Source organism: Fundulus heteroclitus, chromosome 10 (genome assembly GCF_011125445.2).
Source record: "Fundulus heteroclitus isolate FHET01 chromosome 10, MU-UCD_Fhet_4.1, whole genome shotgun sequence".
Classification (NCBI taxonomy): Eukaryota; Metazoa; Chordata; class Actinopteri; order Cyprinodontiformes; family Fundulidae; genus Fundulus; species Fundulus heteroclitus.
This window is the reverse complement of record NC_046370.1, coordinates 21,634,056-21,648,374: the sequence shown is the minus strand read 5'-3', so window position 1 is coordinate 21,648,374 and position 14,319 is coordinate 21,634,056.

Below are 14,319 nucleotides of genomic sequence, written 5' to 3'. Positions count from 1 at the left end.
TTGTCATGACGAGGTGATGACTTAACAAACCTTGTCTTGGAACTAGCTGGGTTAGATTTTCCACACAGAGGGCCCAAATAGTGACAAGGAGGCAGGCATAATCGTGACAATAAGGATCTATCATGCTGATGAAAAGGCAGCTGAAAGGGGACATGAGGCGGGGCAGCTGAGGCAGTCTCGTAATGCACGGGAATAAATGAAATTGAAATCCACATAGACTGACAACTAACTAACCAGGCTACACCACAGCGGTGGTCATTTGAGGAGTTCATTTATTAAGCAATAAAAAGGCCATCCAAACTAACGTCTCCCCGTCTGAAAGTGTAAGTGCCCTTGTTATTGAATCAAGGTTTAGCAAAATCTTTTAGTTCAGTTTCAACAGGCACACCCAGGCCCGATTAGTGACACTGTGCTAGCAAGAAATAAACGAAATAAAAGCTATCTGACAACAGGACAGGGGTAAAAGATCTCAAAATGCAACACATCATGCCCTGAGCTTAAGAAATTCAAGATGAGAAACAAAGTTATTGACTTATACCAGTCTGCAAAGGATTACAAACCCATTTTTCTAGGCCTTTGGACTTCAACAAAGAAACTATTATCCCCAAATGGAGAACACATAGAACCATGGGGAACCTTGCAAGGAGACACCCGTGGAACAAAATTCTTTTAAGAGAGTGCACTCAGACGGTCACAAAAGGACAAAGAGATACACAGATTTCTTTAGGCCTCAGTTTTCATATTTAAGTGTAACCCTTCAACAATTAGGAAAAGGCTGGGTAAAAAATGCATCCATGTTCCAAGGCCAAACCCACGGCTGTCTGAAAAGGACGCAAAGGGCAATCTCACATTTGCCAAAAAGCATGCGGATGATCCCCAAGGCTTTTTAGGAGAGTATTAATGAGAAAAAAACCCAACATTTAATTTTGTGTTCTTAGTTTAATATTAAAATTAGTTTGACGATCTGAAACATAATGGTGTAACAAAAAAGGAAAAACAGAAGAATCTGCAAGAGGGCAAATACTTTTTCACAGAGCGGGCATTAAAAACTGGTTGGTATAAAAAGTAATTGAGCCGCCAATAAAGAATGCAGAATGTGGAAAAAAAGACAGAGATTCATTAATCCCAAAGACAACGAGAGATTCATTAATATTCTTCATCCAAAGAGAAAAGTTTAGTTATGACTTTTCTGCTTGTTCCTAAAAAAAAGTGGAAACAAGACAAATCTTGTGGTTTGGAAAATGAAGAATTGAACAGCATAACCCAGCTATTCACCACTTTTAGTGAAAAGCAAAACGGATATGTGGGCATTTTCTACGCCTTTTGATTGTGCTGCCTGTAAGCAAAACCTGACGTCTGTCTTTGCCTGATGATGTCAGCCCAGTCTCCCTAGAACGCCTTCATCAGCAAGGTCAAGAGGCTCTCAGCGTGGGACTCCACAGTGGAAGAGCTAATGCAGTCAGCTGGAGATAATAGGAAGTTTTTGGGCAGTGGACCTTCAGTGTGACCCTGGAGGCGAAGTAGAAAAGCTGACTAAATAATTTATAAGCTGTCACTGATCCCAATAATAATGGGGGGAAAAAAAAAAGAAAAAAAAGGAAAAGTACATGATCAGTCCTGTGCAAATAAAGAGTTTGCTTGGGTTCTGCATAAGGATCCCGGGTGTAATAAAGCAGCAAAACGAAGGATGCACAAACACTTTAAACAGAAATCAAAGAAGAAAATCTGTCAATTAGAATTTTTTTTCCCCCCCGGTTCTTGAGCTGAGTGCAGGAGCTGCAGCTCAATTTCATATTACCCCAGCCCCAGATCATGTGTGCATTTATGAAAGTATAATGTGGTACATCCAGAAGCATCTACAAAATGCCATTACAAACAAACACACACGCACGCACGCACACACACATGCACAAAATGCATTGGCCAGCCAGAGAAACGTCTGCATTATACATCACACGGGCTCAGGAGCACATCCCACAGACCGCAACCAAATGTGTTTTGTTGGTTCAATGATGCAGCCATCCCACATTTGGACATAGGAAAGAATACAAATAATTAATTACTTTTCTCTATTTTTAGCGGGCCTTCGTGTATTTATGCTGTTTGTGCCGGCATGATGTTAGTGAGGGGAAAGTTCACTGCCTATTACGGCGAAGCAAAAAGGCCGCCGGGCGCTTTTCCGGTCCTCAGACGCCATTGTTCGACAGACCGCTCTGAAAAGCGGTTTTGTTGGGATCCATTAGCGCGTTTCGTATCCTGCAGCTTTCAGAGTTAAAAACTCTTTCGTTTGCACCCCCTGCCGACTGAGGGGTTTTCCCTGTTCGACTCAAACGCATGGTCGTGCACTCAAGTGGGCAGACGTGGACCCCCTGTGACCATTTCCCACAGCAAATATCTGGGGGTGGGAGGCAGCAAGTAAGTTTGTTACTATGGCATCCTGTCGTACCCTGCCTCCTTGAAACTGGAGCATAAATGGTAGAGACAAGCCTCTGGACCAGAGGGTGCTGGCAGTTTATCCATCCATTCATTTTTGAATGCGAATGATCACACTGAAAGGTAAGGCAGGGCATGTTTATTTCAGTAACAAAACAACTGAAAGTGCTGTAGATGAACAGCACATAAGAAAAGAAAACATTACAGAGGAAAGCACGTTGCAGTGGAATAATACAAGTAGGTGGACTACCGACTTAACCTAATGAAGTTTCCGTTAAGTACAGCAGTTTGAATTGAACATAAACATTTAAAGGCAACTCTAAACAAATAGGTGTTTAACCTTGATTTAAAGGAACTCAGGGTTTACGAACTTTTGCAGTATTCTGGGACTTTGTTCCAGATACATGGGGCATAAGAACTAAATGCTGCTCCTTCGTGTTTGGTTCTGGTTCTGAGGATGCACAGTGGATCTAAGCCAGAAGAGCTGAATGGTCTTTAGGGTTGATACACGGTCTGTGATGTATGAGTTATAAAATACATGGTTACATAAAAATGTAATGCATCAGCAGATCAAAGACATTTTTTAGGTATGAAATCCTGATAAGTGGTAAAAAAATGAGGGCTGGATAAATTTTACGTAGCACCTGCATGTCATCCCACCTACAACACTGTCGTGGTCCTTTCTGGTAATGACAACTTCAACCCGCCTATCAAGTCAAAACTCCTCACAAGTGCTGATCAGGAGGGGGTTTGAGCCATTTTTTCTCCCAAACCTGTCCACAAACCCTAATCTTCAGTCATTTCCACAGAGACTTAGTAGGATAGAAGTCAGGTGACATGCTGCCCCATTCTAGCAGCTTTACTGTCTTTCTCTGGAACCATTTACTTGCCAGTTTGTTTGTCTTGCTCACTCGTGGATAGATGCCATTGTGGGGTTAAGTGCGTTACTTATTGTATTCACGGGAAAAAGTGGAGCCGTTGTTTTGAGGTCTTTCTGAAATGAGTTTTCCAATGAACGCTTTTGATGACTTCTGTCAGAAATCCTACGACGAGCTCCTGGTAGTGGCTTGTTGTTGCCCGATAATGGTCGGACAACCTGTTCAGAAGGGATGCTGCCTCTCTGTCAATGACCACTGAAGATAGGAACCAGCTCCCTCGTGATCCTGAGGACATAGAATGGATGAAAGACTTTCTGACTGTTAGTGGTTGCAACCCAGGTCTTTTGGACTATGGCGTGCTCTTTGGCGATTCAATCTCTTCTTGAAAATATTTCACCGACGCAGCGATCCCCATGCCACAGCAATGAGACCAAAACAAAGTCACAGAATTACTAGCAAGTAAAATAGCTCTAACGTCATACATGGATATATATTGCTATGGATCTCATGCTACCAGAACAGTGTGATTTCTGATGTGTGGCAGTTAACAGCTTGTGCGAGCCAAACAAGATCAGTAAATTAGACTCTGTTTTTCCCTGTTGTAGTGCAATGTTTCATTTAGGAAATAAAATATCTATTTTTGGTGAACCTTCAATTTCCCTCTCTTTTGTGTTATATCGGTTGAGCTTGGATATGAAAACGATTAGTCACAAAGTTCCCTACGCAGTGGAGTTGCTCAGATGCGTAAAATGGGTCAGGTCATTCCTGGAAAATCTCAGGAAATTTCTAATTCTGTAATAATGGTCCTGCTAGTTATCTCTTACAAAACAGCATTTGACTTTACAGGACATGGTTCAGTGACATGGCAGCAAAGACGAGCCCCTGTTTAAGGGGCCTCTGGTCGTGGCACTGTGTGCTTCCAGAATGAGGCCTGAATCACATACAGTAACCAATGAAGACATAATGTGTAAATAAGCAGAAGTGAGTGCTACTTCACATAAATCTGTGTCTTCCATTTCCCCCCATACCATTCCTCGCAAAACGATAAAGGCAATAGAACTGTGTGTCACAGTCCTCTTCCTGGTCCTCCAAAATACATTTAAACCTTCAAATATAAGAAGAGTTTTGAGAATTTGTGACATCTTTGCCCTTTACTGTTTCTTCATCCTCTTCTCGGAAATGATTCTTTTGCTCACTGTCTGCTCATGGAGACATTGCGACTAACTTTCACACAGACTTTCAATTGTGTAAAGTCACAGTTCACAAGAACAAGTTCAACGCTGAGACAAAGAGGATAAAAAGAAACTACAAATTTGAGTTCTAGAGCTTCAGATATTTCCATCAGGTATAGGTCACCAGAGTCTAAAAGGATTCTCCTCACCGGAATGAGAAATCAGGTCAATTACAAGAGTCCTGATTCTTTCAATGTGCCATCTAAATGCCTGATTCTGATCAATAATGGTGCCTAAATAATTATACAGTAGGGTGTTACCATTTCAATCTTCAGAGTCGAGAAAGTTGTCAATCCCAAGAAAGGATGTCAACACTAATGACCTTAGAGGTGCAACCGTTGCTGCTCGACAACCTGGGAGGGAATGTCGGGCCATTTCCAAACCGTTTCAACCCCAAGATTCTATCGTTGGAAAAGATTTTCATAAGTGGAAAACATTTAAAACCGCTGCTAGTGTTCTCATGAAATTCGCCTGAAGGTCACACACGCCACAACGTTCAAAGAAAAACTCAATCTCACACTCCACAGACCTTAGTTAGCAAATTAGGTGTCACGCTTCTTGGCAGGAAAATTCGAAAACGACTGAACAAGTGCAGCTCGTTTGAAGGAGTTGCCAAGAGAAAGCCTCTCATCTCTAAGAAGAATACAGCAGTACAATCTAGGAATGCAGAGCCGCATCCGAACGAACTACAGGAGCTCCGGAACAATGTCCTTTTGAGATATCAGACCAAAGCAGAGATTTATGGCCATAGTGAACAACGGGAGGTAAGGTGAAAACCAAACACAGCGTAACAGCACAATCAACACATGTAACAGATTCGGTATAATGACCCAAGTGAAAGAGACAAAAAGCACAGTTAATTAAAAAATATAGTGAAATGATAAAGTCAAAGGGGTAGATCAGGCTCAGAAACTGCAGGCATTGATCTCAGGGAAGACAGAAAGAGACAGGTTAGAACCAGAAATATTCCAAACAGCGAAGGTCTCAATATTGATGAGGGACAAGGACGGGGTCAAGAGTGAGGCACGGATCCAAAGAGGCAAAGCCCAGTGTAAGGTTTTAGTTTGTGCAGTTCAAGCAGGGGTCACTGCTTTAAAGGCAATGTGAAAAGTCATCAATACCAGGTCTTCACATGGACACAGATGAGTGTGTGACAAGACTTTCTGTTGTGGTACACACTTGCATCGAAAAAAACATATACTGAAATCAGATTTCAGTATATGTTATTTAAATTGACTGAAAAAAAAGAAAAGAAAAATAATATGGTTTTGGAGTGGCTCATGAGTCCCAATTCAAAACTGGTGGCGAGAGCTGAAGATCAGAGCGATGGGCGAGGATACCTTCTGACCTCAAAGACTTGGAGCTCATCGCAAATGGTGAAATATCAAAAGTACCAGAAGGAACATCCAAAAAACTGGTCAGAAAGCTTTAAGAAAGGGGTTCAGCATCATAGCCATTTGTGATTCCAATAAATATCTTTCCACTGAATTAACAAAAAAGGTCTAATTTGTATGTCGAGAGATCCCTTTATGGAATTGCTTATTTAAATAAATGAGAACAAAATGGGCACTTGAATGCAGAGCAAAATGCCTCAAGGGTATACAGCTTTGCAAAGAAATGAATATAAACTTTGGCATTTACTGAGCCAGCCAAAGGTGAAATGAGTCAGCACCAAGCAGTAATGCAAGAGGTCAAAGCGGGGCCTGCCTATTATGAATAGCAACAATAAGCTTGTTTTCCTTATTATCTGCAGCCTGACTTCATCCCGCCTGCTGTCCTACCAGCTGACACTCGGCTTTTACATTAACCAGCATTGCCTTAGTAACTCGCTTTTCAGTTTTTTAACAAATATGATGAAAACACAAGTTATATTAAGCAGCGGATAAAAGAATAGTGTCAAACCAGCAAACTTGTTTCTCTGCAACTTTTGAAATAAAACAATCTCCATCGTAAACCATACTAAACAAGCACAGGAGTTGCTCAGATGCATAAAGGGGTGAGAGGATCTGTTGTGGGACCAGTTATAGCACCTGAGTGTTTACAGAAGAAAGCATTTGTTTCCCAACACCATACCTGCTTTGTGGAACGGAGGCAACTCGGTTTGGTTTTGGGGCTGCTTTGGTGGTGCATCCAGTGCACGGCAAAATGCAGTCCCAAGACTATCAGGGAATCCTGGGGAAAAAAAAAAAAACATGCTGCCCACTGTCAGAAAGCATAAGTCAGAGGACACGGATCCTCCAATAGGATGATGACCCAAAACATAAAACTTCTACAGCTGTTGTTTTTTTTTCCTCTTCAGGAAAATTAAACCGGTGACAGACGGCTGGTAAAAGTTGTGTTTGGGTTGTGTTTATATATCGCCCAGGCTAAAATGTCGTCACATTTTTTCTTACTCTAGGACCTTAAAAAGAACCCAAAGCACGAAAGGGATGTCGGCTGAAGCTGGTGAGAGGGGTATGGACTGCACTGCAAAAACGTAACCAGAAATATGTAAAATGTTCTTAAAATGAGTGTATCTGTCCTTGATTTGAGCAGATAAATAAGATGATCTGCCAATGGAATGAGAGTTTTGCACTTAAAATAGGAACAACTCATCTCCGTCATCTTATTTCTAGTGCAGGATGTCTACTTATCTTATTTTAGAGGTTAAAATGCTCATTCCATTGGCAGATAATATTATTCACCTGCTCAAATCTAAGACAGAAACACAAATTTTAAGAACATTTAACTTATTTTTAGATCCGTTTTTGCAGTATGATAGAAGCAACTTGCTGACACAGGTTGAAAGGCTAATCAGAGAGCAAGAACCAACATAAAACTCTAGATTACTTTAGATTCTAGCACAAAGACCTTCATTCTTGTAGACATCTCCTGTGGTATGAGGAAACTAAGAGGCCAACATTACATTTGGAGAGCCTAAGAACACCTTTCCACCTTTGAAAAATGGGGATGGTAGCATCATGCTATTTGTGTAATATTCTGCAGGAGGGACTGGGGTACTGCACAGAATAGATGGCATAATGAGGAAAGAACATTATGCGGAAATTTTGAAGCAACAGCTCATTCAGCCAGGACGCCAATGGGTCTGTCAAATAGACAATGACTCTTAGCATGTACTGACATAAACACAATGGGTAAAAGCATGGCCGTCAGAGCTAAGAGCAGATGAAAGGCAGTTCAAGCTTTACTGAATGATATCAATCTACTAAAACGTGCTCGGCGTAATTGGCTTTGAATATAAATTTAGCTGCGCTGGAATAAGTTGAATGAACTGTGATGTGAGCCGGACACGTTTTCTTGGAAAGTGCCTTGAAATGACTCCTCTTCTGAATTTGCGCCACATAATTAAACCAAACTGAACTAAATGGAAATTTGTTTTCTATAACTGTGCACATTCATCTCTTAAATCTTAAACCGCCGTGCACGCTCTGCCTTTACGTTCTGCCCCCCCCCCCCCCCACACACACATTTGCAGCTTTATTTGTAAGTCTGTTTCTAGTTTTCTTAGTCACTGCCAGTTTTTGATTTAGTCAAAGTTGTGGGATTGTTGCTGGGCAATCTTAGTCATGCCTCTGCTTACGGTGACTCACCTTTATGTCTCATTTCTGAGCTTCAACTAATCTAATAATCATCAAACTGAATCTCAAGCTGTTGGTAAATCGCTTCCACATGATGTCACATTACACAAAAAAGTCAATGTATTTTGCTAGCATTTTATGTGAGAGACCAACACAAACCGGTGCATAATTAGGAAGTAGAAGAAACACTGCGTTTATATGGTTTTCAACATTTCAAATATACAAAAATCCACAAAAAAAACATAACTCTGTCTCTACTCATCCGTGACGGCGACCTGGAACAAGAAATTTAGCTGAAGACCTGTAGTGTGTTTTTTTAAATCAAGTTATTAATTTAATTCTGTTTCGTCGCTGGCATGTTTAACTGGATATGGGTCAGAAAATAGGCACGTGTTATCTTTTAGCAGGGCAACCACTCTAAACCTGTGTGGGACAGTGAGTAATAATGAAAACCACAATTTTAGGATAAAAACCCCCAACGACAAAAAGACAAAACAGAAAAGCCATTTCTCCTACTTCACTGACTTACGCTCCTTTGTGTTGATCTGTCACATAGAATCTTAAAGAAATGACATCAAAGCTGGCTGTTGTAACAGGAAAAGATATGAAAACTTTGGAAAGGTGTGGTTTCATTCGTTGTGCTCTGTATTGAATCAACTAAAGCAGTGGTTGGGGTTGGTTGTCAGGCCAACCTCTAAAGAAAACTTTTCTTTTTCTGTCCTCTTAGCATAGTTTTGAACCGGAGGAGGACATGTCAACAAAACCCTAATTTTCTTTGTTCTGAACAGCCACATCATGAAGAGCATAACACCTAAACTAAAGCAAAATCTGCCCACCTCTTTATTTTCCTAAACAAAATACAAACTTCCATTTGATGGAAAAAAAATAAATCTTTGCATTTCATCAGGTTTCAGTTTCATGCAGCAGGTTGTCAGATTTTCTGACTTTTTCCCCACAAACGAAGGCTTATGCAAACCAGCCTTTTACATACCTCCCTTCACGAGAAGATGCTTTATAGTGTCTGAGAGCAAAATTGTTTCTTGCAGATCTGTACTTACTCGGAAGCGTTTGTCAAAGGGTCTTCTCCGTGTTGGGATGATTCAGAAAACCCTAGAGACACACAACAAACCCGGACCAAGAAAAGGGAGTCTCTTTAAAGTGGTTGTGCTGCTTCCACCCTGTTCTAAGCTGTTAGAGGCTTCCCTATGAATCTCCTGAACACTTCTATTTATCACTGTCTTGCTATTGTAGCAAAGTCATTTCTCAGCTGGGACAGGAGGATATGTGAGAAACGTTTTTTTTTGAGACAGTGGGGAAGCAGTAGGCTTCTGTCTAACATTACCTTGCTTGTCGCATGCTTCCTTGTGAACCCGACAATGCAAGCGGAGGTGCGCTCCTGAGTTTGCTTTCCTGCCAATATGACCTCACTTGCTGCAAACTGCACACATTTTCACGTACCGCCCTTTAAACGGAATGACTGGAGTGTATAAGTTGCTGTTGATTTAAAAAAAGGAGTAGAATTTCTTATTATTTCTTAGGAGTAACTTATTTGGATTCTTTTTTTTAATGTCTCAATTCAACATTTGCTTGTTTAGCCCCAAAAGAGGCAATCTGGCAGAATTATGTTGATTTATTTAGCTATTTGTTTTTTGTTTTTATTTGATTCTTTTCTTAAAGGGGTCATATGATGCAATATTCATTTATTAGAGCTTAAATACATTTTGTTGAGTCACTAGGAATGCAGAAATTTGAATGTAGTCTGTCCAGGTGCTGCGATATCTTTATATATTTTTGGATCATATTTTTCAAGTTGTTCAGTTTTCTCTGTTTTCTATTATGTTTTGTTGAATAATTATGTTACAGTATTTGCTACGGAACTACTTAACGAGGCTTGTCAGTTTCACGAATGCGGCGTTTTAATTTTCCACTGAGATTTTGCAGACCATGCTGAAGGATACCGAAACAACAAGTGGATAAGTGAAAATGTCCGGTTGTTGAGTGTTTTAACCCACACATTATGCCGTCCCCCAGCATACTGCAGAAATGGCCGAATGTGACCTGGAGGTGGGCGGGTTGTGAAGTGCCTGATTTGCATTTAAAGTGACCGCACCAAAATGAGTTGCTCTCAGATGCACCTCAGAACATGGGGTAAGAGAGGGGCTGTGGGACAACAATAACGAGGAATTAAGACCAAAGCTTCCCAGTTTGACTTTAAATAGACCACAACTGAATGATTTTAATGTGAAATGAAAGGATTGAAAAGCATGACATGTCCCCTTTAAGTCTGATATGGTGTTTAACCAGATTGTCCCTTTGGTATCCTTTAACAAATAACAGTAGCACATGAATATGACTTTGGAAAGTGCCTTGAGATGACACGTTTCATGAATCGGTGCTATATAAATGAAATTGAATTGAATATCTTAAACACCATTTCCCATCTTGTCATGTATGTGGACGTTTTGAAAAAACAGCTGTTATGTGGTCTGAAAGGAGACGAAGACGTTGACGCGGAACATCAAGTCCTGTGATAGCTGCATCCGCAGAGCTGTGTGCAGGTTGCTGTGTGGATTTGTGTCCGTGTGTCTCTAGTCACCACTTCCTTTGCGGGTGTGAGTGGCAGATGTGGCGTTGCACCTGCATTAATGTGTTTAAAGTACGTGTGACCTTTTTGATGGGACTCCATTGTCAAAGGCTCATGCATAGTGGAGATAAATGGGGTGAGTTCACAGTATCCTGCAGCATTATGGTTAGGTGTTACCTTTCTATGACATAAAAAAACTTGTTTTATCTATTGTTTTTTTTCATATTAAGGATCAAACGAGCATAATCGAGATTTCGGTTTAGAAGGATTACTCCTAAGGGGTCAGATCGTTTTTAGTTGTATTAATGAGAAAGCTCTGCTGTCAGTTTTACTCGCAGTTTAAAGCAACACTTTACTTACCTCATCCCGGGGTGAGTAAAGTGTCTGGATTGCATAGCGCGAGATTAACTACACGCCGGTTGCATCAGTTCTGCACCAGCGGTGCACACTTGCTGTGCACACTGCATCCGAGAGCCCTCACACAGCAGAACCCTTCCACATATCCAAACAAGTCACGTTACAGTGTTAAATGTGATCTGATGCCTGAGAGTTATTTCTTTTCATGGCATCATGTCTTTCAAAGGCAGTAAACAAAAGACGGATGTGTGATGTTGTGATAAGGGTAAAGCGGTGATTTTCCACTGGCACAACAAAAGAGTTGATGCAAAGATTTTTCTGTTGATTTTTTATTTTATTTTTTTGTATCACAAAGTAATCACTAAGAAAAGTGCTTTTGGGGGAAACCTTCATAAAACCAAGTCCTGTGGTGAGCCGAGGACTGACCAACTTACTTATGATAGACGCTGCAGGCCAGCAGGGGCCCATTTAAAGCTAGTCAGATCCATAAAGCTCCCTTTCTTCACAAATCCTTTTACTTTCAATGTTACCCTAAAAAAAATATGTATTTTTGTTATTTTGTTATACAAAGCAAAGAATGAATAGATCAATCCTGCTGTAGCATTTGACATGAATGATCCATTTCCTGTGCACAGTGAGTCATAAACACCATGATTGGCAGTGAATAATGCATTAAAATGGCACGCCACTTCTGGCTAAGTTTGGAGCTTTTTTTTGTGTCATTTTATAGAACTTGCTGCCAAAATACTTAGGGTTGAAAGGAAAACAGAATCGGGGGGTTGTCCTGGCTCTGGACATGGTGTGAGAAATGACAAAATAAAGGCTCTAAACATAAGTGACTATCACATCCTTTAGTGTCTGAGTCACGCTTATCTGTTGAAAGCAAGTTACAGGTTCTCATCTTTCTAATACACACCAAGTATACAATTATGTGCTATCTTCGTCGTACGCTGGCTAAAGGATCAGAACATGTGCGCATGTTTTGTGTAGATGTGGCCGTTGTTGGTGGCAGAGCGAGAGGATCAGCGGGATATGAAAATAGATTAAAGGGAATCATCCAGTTATCAAGCGACTGCAGACCATCTCTGCTAAGTGACAACAGGGCCATTCAGAGCGGAAGGCCACAGGCCGGCGTGCATCCCACCACCTGAGTGTGTAAGCTGTATTTGGACACTACAACTGCACTGCAGATTTAATTTAAACTGCAAAGAGGATTATCGATAAAATGGTGGACTTTAGCTCTGTTGGTGCGTAGGCGCCGCTTCCCTTTGTGAAGACTGAAAATGTGATAGCTTTAAGAATCCACTTCGATTACACGTTGCAGTGTAAATGATAATAATAAAAAAGAAATACCAGTCTGTGTTGTGCTACATTCGGTATCCGCTCAGTTTACTTTGTAACATTTTCCAGAAGTGGTGATGACAAAGAAATCAGTTACAGTACTAGCCACAATGATGAGAAAACTGAAAGGGTCTTAGTCCATGTCGACACAAAACATAATTTTCACAAAACAATTGATTCAGGGGTATCAAAACAAAGTAAGCTGAGTCCTTGCACGCCAAACTTTTCAGATATTTAGTTGTACAATATTCTTAAATTAAAGCATCCCCTTCCTTCCTTCCTTCCTTCCTTCCTTCCTTCCTTCCTTCCTTCCTTCCTTCCTTCCTTCCTTCCTTCCTTCCTTCCTTCCTTCCTTCCTTCCTTCCTTCCTTCCTTCCTTCCTTCCTTCCTTCCTTCCGCCAGCCCGTCATATAAAATCACAAGAATAAAACACGTATGTATGTGGTTGTGAAATGACAGGATGTGAGAAATTTCAAGAGTTATGAATATTTTTCCAAGGGTCTGTAGAGCTACAGCATCATCACTTTCAAGTAGTTGTGTATAACTAACAGACACACACAAAAAAATGCGATGCTGACATGTCAATTTATTGATTTTGCAACCTCTTCCCAGTTGCAGTTTGGGAAGAAGTTGCGATTTTGGACTGTGGGAGGAAGCCGGAGTACCCAGACAGAACCCACGCATGCACAGGGAGAACATGCAAACTCCACGCAAAAGACCCAGGGTTGGACTTGAACCCAGAACCTTCTTGCTGCAAGGCAACAGCGCTACCCACTGCTCCACTGTGCAGCCCTAAGAAACTATAGATTTAAAATAAAAACAAAAAAACAACAACAATTATGTAATTTGTCAATGTGAACAAAGGCAAACATAGTTCTGTAGAGATTACGAAATCAAATCTGATCATTCCAGAAAGTAACCTGCAGGTTCCTCGCCATGAAAGTAGCTGGTAAGTTCCAGGACACTACCCATTCATTAGGCTTGGGAAAGATCTAAAAAAGGAACCAGCAAGTTCCAAGAAAGTTCCTTGGAAGGAACTAAAAGGTTCCACAAAAGTTTCAGGAAATGACATGGTAAGATCTGGCAAGTAACCTCTGGAAAAGTTGCTGCAAAGTCCTGGAAAAGTACCTTGTAAATTCAATGAGAGTAACATGTGAGTTAAAAGTCCAGTAAGTCTGATCAAAGTTCCAGGAAGTAATGTCCCGAAAGTAGGCCATCTTGGGCTTTAAAAAGTCCTTTTATAAAGTTTATTGTCACGTTTGTTAAGGTTGCTGCAGGACGAATTGCAGACAAGGGCTTGGAAGTGGCTTACTAGAATGAATAAAGTTTATTTACCAAAAACAGCTAACTTAAAGGGTTCGTGAAGACGAGGACCAGGAACTCAAGCGAGAGGCAGGCCAAACACAGGGAAGCATAACAGAGGATTCGACAAGGAGGAAGAGGAGGCAGTGGTTTAAATAGGGAGGGGAGGCACAGAGAGGAAAACAGGAGAGCAGGTGGAAGCAGTCATGGAGACAATTAGACGATCAGCTGAAGGAGAGGGAGTGCAATGAAATGACAAGGAGGAAACACAGGACTCTACAAGAATATAGAAAAGCACAAATAAGTAACAGACTCTAAAAACCAACTAGCTACTAACTGAGCTAATTATGGGCAGCCAGGCTGTTTTCAGGTTTGATTCCCTGGCTGTGCCTGTGTCCCCCCCCCCCCCCACACACACACACACATACACACACACACACACACGTGGAGAACAAGTAAACTCTACACAGAAAGCCAAAAGCTGAGATGCATTTCACATCACATCGTCTGGCTAAACAAATATACTCAATTCTCTTTAATCCCTCCGCTTTCATCTCTGCCATTTGCTCAGAACAGACGCAGGGCAGCATAACTTACATCTGCAGAACAAAAGA